This window comes from Ambystoma mexicanum, chromosome 7q (genome assembly GCF_040938575.1).
Source record: "Ambystoma mexicanum isolate Mex_15411 chromosome 7q, UKY_AmexF1_1, whole genome shotgun sequence".
Classification (NCBI taxonomy): Eukaryota; Metazoa; Chordata; class Amphibia; order Caudata; family Ambystomatidae; genus Ambystoma; species Ambystoma mexicanum.
Window position 1 is genome coordinate 1,127,998,408 of NC_090941.1, and position 5,594 is coordinate 1,128,004,001.

Consider the following 5,594-nt stretch of genomic DNA (forward strand, 5'->3'; position numbering starts at 1 on the left):
TGAAGAGAGGGCCTCATGCCTGAGAGGGGTGCTGAGACACCAAGAAAGTGCCTGAACATGAGAGGGGAAGTAAGGCATTTTAGAAAGTACAAAGAGTTTGATTGGGTGTATAGAAGTCTGAAAGACACTTAGGGCCTCATTACACGGATGGCGGTAAGGGTTTACCGGTACCGGTAGGGGTACCAGTGCTGGTAAACCCTTACCGCCTTACTACAAGGTCCCTTTGTGGGACCCTACTTTAACGGCTGGTTTTACCAGCCGTTAAGGACGGGACCCGCAAAGGGACCTTGGAGGTAATTACGGTACCACAATTTGCGGTACCGTAATTACCGCCTTTCCCATTCCCATTGAGCCCTATGGGGGCAAAAATGGGAATGGGGAAGTGCCATGGTGAATGGGGAATTACCGCCCCCACACACCTTGGAATAGGGCGGTAATTCCGCCATTCATCATGGCAGACTCGGTAAAATACTGGCAGCAACCATGGCACTAATAGCGCCATGGTTACCGCCGTCCGTGTATTGAGGCCCCTAGAATGTAAAAACGAAGTTCAGATGTTTTAGAAAGCACCTAGGTCTGTGTGGGGTTCCGTGAAGACGCAAACACTACTGGAAATTCCCTTGTATATGTATACGTTTTATAATATATTTGGAGCCTGAGAGAGATTCTAAGAAGTCCGAATGAGATGTTGAGCGTAAGAGGGGTATTGACATGTTTTATAAAGTGCATATTCTGGGGGGGAACCAGAAGTTCCAAAATGTTTTTAGGATAGGATAGAAAGATTAGGATTGGCATGTGGTAGCAGATGAGCTGGAGGGGTAGGGTTATACCTGGGGAAACAGGTATTTGTTGAGGCTCTTTATGAAAGTGACGAAATCTGAACAGAGAGAATAGCCAAGTCAGTGTCGGAAGTGGCTGACCGAGATTGAGACTCTGTCCCCTACTTGAGTGCTGAAGGGCCTCCACCATTGGGAAAAATGCTGGTAAGTGCATTGTGAAGGCAACTTTGCTAAACAATTCTTCTTCTTCTTCCTTCCCTCTGGAGGAAACTGAGCGAAACAACGACTAGGGATTTGAACTCCCTCAATTAAATAAAGACTCACTCACCCCACCAACACTCTCAGAGCTGAAACAGGCATTTACAGCACCGGGCACTTATCAAGCAGCCCCGGTTCCCATGTCGCAGGCTGAGATTGTGGATGGAGGAGAGAGGGAGCAGGGTGGCATGCTAGATATGACCGACCAGGGTGTGAGCGGGAGGGGGGGGACCCTCGGGATCGAGTATGTGTTCTTTGGGACAGAGGGTCAATACACCCCCAGTTGCAACCACAGCACCGGGAGTGCCACAGAGAGTGTTAGGGGGAACGCCAGGCGTCAACAATTAATCCCTGTGAAGGGATTTCGGATTTGAAAGCCCACAGAATTGCATCACTAACACTGTCCCTAAATGGGCTGAATGGATGTTCGAGGGTTCCATGTGATTCCCCCTTAGCCGTCTCCAAATCTTTGTGTGCAAAGAAAGACTGTCTCAATAACAGCTCAAGTTCATAACCCACTATTCCCATATAATCCCTCAGTCAAGGATCCACCCTACTTACCTGGGACATCAGGTCCCAACCCAACTTACCCACGTACAGTCAACACAAATACTACCTGGAGGGACAGTTCACCTCTTCCAGGAAGTCACTTGAGTCCTGGAGAGAACACATCTCGTTCAGAGAAACCTGTGTAGCCGGAGGTCCCAATCTCTTCTCCAGGAAAACCCAGGACGCCAAACAGGAAGCTAAACCTGAGTGCGTGGACAGTATGGGATATGATATGATATGATATGGCATTTGTAACGCGCCTATACACAAGTGTTTCAAGGCGCGACGAGGCAGGGTGGGGGGTACAAGGGTAGACAGACAACGATCCTACCAGGCCAGGTGTCATTCAGATCGCGCAAGTGCATGGGTAGGGGGGACAGGAAAAGTGCAAGGGGGAAAGGGAGAGGGGAAAGTGCAGTACAGGGTTAGTAATGAACAAGATAAATAATAAGGGCCAGCTGGTGGCAAGTGCATGGCTCCCTTGACCTAATAGGACAAATTGCCTCAGCCTCCGAAACCCTAATACCATAAATGTGGTATAAGCTTAATCTTCTACCCCACTAAGGCGAACGAAGAACAACAGGGAGGATGCATGTTCTCAACTTCTAAGTTAACAAGGTATTTTCACCAGAAACCCAAACTAACAACACAGAAAAACATTGCGGAAACAACAGGTGAATTATCAGATGCTGAAATGCTGGAAGGAGCAGGGGAATTCAAAGGCGAGGTTGCCCAAGTAAGAAATTCTTTGCGAGATAAAGACCCCATGCGTAACTCGGCCAGGGAGAAAGATCGGGTCTAAAACCGGTGAATAAAAATACAGCATCTCCTGTGTCCCATCACAAACCACAACTAAGGCAAAACACAAACAGCCAAAAAATGTTAAGCAGGGGCTTAGACCAAACGCCAGAACCCTCGACCTCTGTATTACACCACAAGGGAGCCACCCCTTGACAGCATTGGAGGCCAGGGCCTCCTTGTAAAATGAGAGGGTAGACGCCATCAAGAAGCCCACGTTGAGCAGTCAAGAAATCAAGAGCAAGTGGGGGCGCAATTACAAAGGGAATAAGAAATCCACCGTCATCTTCTACATCTTCAGAATCTTCACCTGAAACACCAGCAAGAAGACAAAAGGACGAACAACCTAGAACATCAACGACTCCCCAGCGGCCCCACACAATAAAACCCGACTTGCTCACTATAATGTCATCAATAACCATTGCGATGGCTCCATTCACCAAACTATATAAGTAGTTAAACGACAGCTTACAAGAACATACCAGTACGCTGGCAATGATGCATACCAAACTGTCTTTTATGGAAGGTTTTTTCACTGGTTTGGAATTGCAGAGCAAAAACAAAGAAGTCTCAGTTAAATCTGACATTTACCAATCAACAGCAACTAGTGACTGTATAGACTGTCCCTCTCGGGGAAACTCTGTAGAGATAGTCTTGGCTTCCCCGACAGTGGCTCGGAAACCAGGGGCGGATAAAGAGCCTAGCGCTACCCTACAAGTAACACAAGTTTCTCCTCGGGGGGCATACATCCCTGCATCACCCCTGGAAAAAGATTACCCAGTGGCTAAAGTAGTAAAGGTCCGGAAAGTCCAAGAATCATACTCGTTCACTGGCACAAACAAAGAATACGAGATCGTTGATTCAAATAGGAGAAAAAAAACACCTCCCCTGTCAGACCAGACTGAAACAACATCCTAAACAACTCTCTCATTTTCAAGCATAGGAATCCCAACCCCCGACTTCACGTCCCTTACTCGAAACTACATAATCAACCATCCGCGGTATGGAGCTCCTCCACAAACTCAGCCACATGATTTGTACCAAGGGTTTCGGAAATCAAAGACTGTCACCAGGCTGAAGCGTCAAGGAGTGAAGATTCACCCAAACAAATGGAAAATGATCTATAATTGAATTGTCAGTATACTCAGTGGAAGAAGATGGAATGAATATCACCAACCTAAAGAAAGTCTAACCTTCTAAAACAAGGGTAAATGTGATCTCAGAGCCGAATTCCCTTTTGTTTCTAACACTGGAGGAAAGAAGAAAGAAAACAGTACTGCTCTGCCACCCAAATCCTGGAAGGAGTGGAATCGTCATTCCAGATGAACAACAAAGTTCACCCACCAGGTTCAACGAGAAAAGGGCTTTTTGCTGGGAAACCTAAGGTAACATTTGCAAAAGCCCCAGTTGAAAACCCTCAATGGCCTAACCGAGGTACTCTAGGAAATCAAGGTGGCAAAGAAGACTTTCAGCAAGGAGACCCCTCGATTTTCCCCCACAAGGCGGGTTTATGTAACCAGGACCAAGGGGGTTGGGGGGGCAAGAAAAGATCTATCGATTGGCCTTCAGGCTATCGAACTGACGAAGACCTGAGGTCCTCCTCTCGGTCAGTAAAATTGGAAAGGATTATAATAATGAATAGGAAGTGTGTAATGGACCTATTACGTTGTATCCCAAATCTACATCAAGTCTCTTCAACTGATCTGAGGATTCTAGAATGTGTCGATGAGATAAGAACGGATAGTGTCTATCTTCACATCCACACACGAGTAGTCAGGAGCATGCTTTTGGAGGCGGCAGAAAGCTTCTTAATGGGATTTGACAACACTAGAGTAACAGAGACCATGGGGGATCACTACACGACTAAGCCACACAACAATGGGCAAAAAGGAGGCCTACCATCTTACCGGAAAGGCTCCTCTGTGAGAAGAACTATTTAGCCAGAGAAGGTCTATCAAGACGACAATTGGAGACATGTCAACAACACAATGACGAGATGGATGTGGACTCACCACGCAGCAGGCCTCCCACGAAAGGGCTGGCTTATTTTGGACAAAATCAAAAGTGTAAGGTGGATTCTGATGTAGAACGTATGAACTTTAAAATCACCATCCAGGTGAAAGACACTGGTGTTCCAACTAGAGAGACACAGGTATCAGGAATAAACACAGTAACCCCCCCGTGCTTACTCATGGGCATGGCTAGCAGGTGTACTTGCCCAAAAAGAAACGTATAGCAGCCCATGGAGTCCCCCGGCAAAATGATGATGGCCTTGTGCAGCACAAGAGATTTTAAGCACCTTACAGCAAAACGTGATGTCAACTTAGATGACTATGACCTTTTCTGTCTGCAAGAAATATGGTTATGCAAAAAACCCACCTGGATGGATTTGAGATATTTCTAAGCCGTGCAGCCAGGGGAGAAACAGGAAGATCATGCTCAGGCCTCCTGACAGCAATAAAGTCAGGGGGTGGCCTGAAGCATCCCGCCCAGGTATTTGCAAATCTCTTTGCCCAAGTTATCATAGCAGATTGGTCACCAGCAGCTGGTTTGTGTTCTACCCAAACTCTTTCGTGATTGGCAATCATAAACGTCTACTGGAACCCTTCAGCAGTTACGACTGCTACTTTTTTGTCCTTGGTAGAATCACTAAAAGAAGACACATATATTGAACAAGGGGCATCTGACATCATCATATGCGGAGAGCTAAACACAACCTACCTTCCTGGACCAAGAGGTGGGGGGGGTAGATTTTCAGAGCATCACCTCAGCGGACAGAGTCAAGTCATGGAGCAAGTCATGGAACTCCTTAATGGCTGACAGAGACATGCATTGCCTAAACAGTGCAACATCGCAGGCCATCCCACAGCGGCCGACATGGGTTAACGAGGAGAGAAAGGCAATCCTTGACTAAATCTTCATCTCAGGCTCATATCTACCAGTTGTATTGCCATTTGGAGTTGTTAAGACAATGCGGAATGACCATGACCTCCTGGAATTGATAAGGGAGGAAAAACCCATGAGTTTAAGGCCATGATGGGCTCAATCAGTTGAAGTCACAAATGGAGGAGCAAGGCTGAGAATAACAAAAAAAGCAATCAAGGACATAACAAACCAGCCATTTAACCCATCCACGGAGAAGAAACTACCGCTCGGGAGTACAATAGTTGACTTTGCTCCCATGCTGACATGTTTCGCCATTAAAAGCCA